Below are 2,975 nucleotides of genomic sequence, written 5' to 3' on the forward strand. Positions count from 1 at the left end.
AATGAATCCCAAATCTGACTTTTAAATGGACCCACTTCATGTTGGGAATGAATCTTCCTGACCTGGTTCTAACTCACCCCTTTTTCCTCCTCACTGGGGTAAGGGGCTGTTTAACAGTCAGCAAAGGCACATCAATCTGAACCCTCCTGCTCTGCTGTGTCCTCAGCCAAACACTTAATCAGAGTGTTTGCTACCAAGCATAGAAATAAATTTGATTTTGGTTTAACCAGGATTAGATTCTGAGCACCAAGAAATTAAAAATAACCTTTATCTAATCTAACAGACCAGCATCCAACTTCCTGGCTACTCTCCACAGACCCCTCTTGCTAAAGCCTCTCCTGGAATTCCTCTCTAGCAACTGTAAAAGTAGATTGAGGTGGGAAAACAACTCTTCTGTGTCCTGGTCGGAACTCTTAACTGTGTTTGCCTCATGTAACCAGAGATTGCTCTTTCCAAGCAGAACTGCTGGCTGTTCATCTGCGAAAGGTACCTCTCTCTGCCCCCAGATGCATGATGATCACTCACTCTTGAGGACTTGAGTCCCTTGTGGGTAAGAACACAAAGCTGTTTATTTTATATAGAGAAGTGATTCCCTTGCAAGCCTCATTCTGTATTCACTGGGACTCCATCGGGAAATACCAAAGTCAGAGCATTGTACAATGACCAATGCAGACAAATTCAGACATGTAACAAAAGCATCTGATGCCCTGGATATATAAAGAATTCCCATCATCATCACCACCATCATCACCACCACATCACCACACATAAACACTCATACACACTGCCAAGAAGCTGAAGGCAGCTAACAAACCAGTAGACAGTTAGCCCACCTCACAGATCCCCAAATAGAACACGAGTGTTCTGATAAGACCTGATAAGACCCAGTAACCAACCAGTGTCAATAAAAACATACTGAGAGTAGATTACCATACACCCTAAACCAAAGTTAACAAAACCAAAGCTAACAGTAAATTCCAATTATTTTAATAGTGTGAGCTATGGAACTGTTAGAGGTAGGCAAGAGTCACTGACGAATTAGAATTTCTCTTCTTAAAATAAAAATTATAAAATGTGCACTTTAGTGAGGTCACCTCATGATGCACTTAAAAGTGAGGCAGAAAAAGATGAAAACCTGTATATTAAACAAAGAAAAAAATGGATTTTATATTTCTGCTTCTTTTTCCAGGTTTGGATAAGACAGTGTACAAGAGATAAGCATCCTTGGAACAGCAACAGAAGCACCCTTTGTTTGACAGCATGCTTACTAGGCAATTCTTGGTCACAAGCTCATTGCCAAACAGCTTTTCATAAATAGAAAGGCACCAGCATTCAGGTCTCTCTGGAGCTGTGTCTGGTGTAACCCACTCAAGAGATATTGAGGTTGGGGATGGGGGAGGGGATGGTACTGTAAGTCACTGAAAAGAAAGGTTTTCCTGACTCAGACTCTACCTCACTTCTTTCAGCACTGAACCATCAATCAAGGTATGGCCATTTTCAAATCTCAGTTAGGGTCCCTGCCACTTGATACTTTCAAACATTCCTTTTAAGGGAAAAAAAGAAATCCAAATATTCTGAAGATATCCAAAACTAATTAGTTTTTATGGCACAATTGACTCTGGTCATAAAAAAAATGGTACGATTTAAAAGTTTAGCAAAAGGGTAACCATTGGACACTGGACCATCTTCTGCCTTGTACTGCCCTCAGGATACAACCTCCCTGAGTTTGCTAATACTCTTTCTCTTTCCCACAAGCTCATCCAACCCATCCATACTATCATCAACATACATGCAGAGAGATGCGTGTGTGCGTGCATGTGTTTGTGTGTGTGTGTGTTCATAAAAATAAAAATAGATTCAGAGTGCACTAGCTAGTTTTGTGTGGCAAGTTGACACAAGCTGGAGTTATCACAGAGGAAGGAGCCTCCCTTGAGGAAATGCTTCCATGAGATCCAGCTGTAAGGCATTTTCTCAATTATTGATCAAGGGTGAGAGGGCCCATTGTGGGTAGGACCATCCCTGAGCTGATAGTTCTGGGTTCTATAAGAATGCAAGCTAAGCAAGCCAGGGGAAGCAATCCGGTAAGCAGCAACCATCCATGACCTCTGCATCAGCTCCTGCCTCCAAGTTCCTATGTTTGTGAGTTCCTGTCCTGACTTCCTTTGGTGATGAACAGCAATGTGGAAGTGTAAGCTGAATAAACCCTTTCCTCCCCAACTTGCTTCTTGGTATTTTGTTCAAGAATATAAACACTGACTGAGACACAGAGCAATATTCAAAACACACGGGGGCATCCATATCCTTTTCCAAGGTTTACGAAGCCCTAGGTGATATAATGGGAATCAATTTTGTGGTCTTCCTGTGCTTTTTGTAGTCCTCCCATGGTCCTTTGCTCCATGTGTCACATGTGGTCTCATCTCCCATACTCCTTTGCTCCACGTGCCCATCACCTTGATGCCCCTTAAACTCACCAGGCAGACTCTGGCTTCTGAAGAAAGTGTCCCTGCTTTCTATGTCTCTGTTTCATACTCCTTTCAGATCTGACTGACCGACTCTAGTAAAGAGGCCTTCCCTGATGATGTTAATGTATCCCTCCCTGTCCTTCTTTCTTGCATTCTTTCTTTATAGAACATATCCCTGGGCATGCACTGGCTCGTGTGCATTGTGTGGCTTCCAACAGAATGCAAGCTCCATTAGGGCAAAGACTCAATCCATTCGTGTTTGCTGTTTCCACAGACCTAAGATAGCATTTGGCATACAATATTTATTGAATAAATGAGTGAGGGAGAGACAGTAAGCCACAAGCATAATGACCAAACAAAATTTCATCAAGTGCATACTTTCACCAAAATAGAAAAGCAGTCGTCCATCTCATGCGTCACACTAAGCAAGTGGGATTCGATCCAAACAGGCAACTTTGAAGTCTGTCCTGCTCCCTTACCTATTGAACAGAGACTAAAAATCAAGTGATTGGT

Source organism: Grammomys surdaster, unplaced genomic scaffold, assembly GCF_004785775.1.
Source record: "Grammomys surdaster isolate TR1022 unplaced genomic scaffold, NIH_TR_1.0 278, whole genome shotgun sequence".
In the NCBI taxonomy this organism is placed as follows: domain Eukaryota; kingdom Metazoa; phylum Chordata; class Mammalia; order Rodentia; family Muridae; genus Grammomys; species Grammomys surdaster.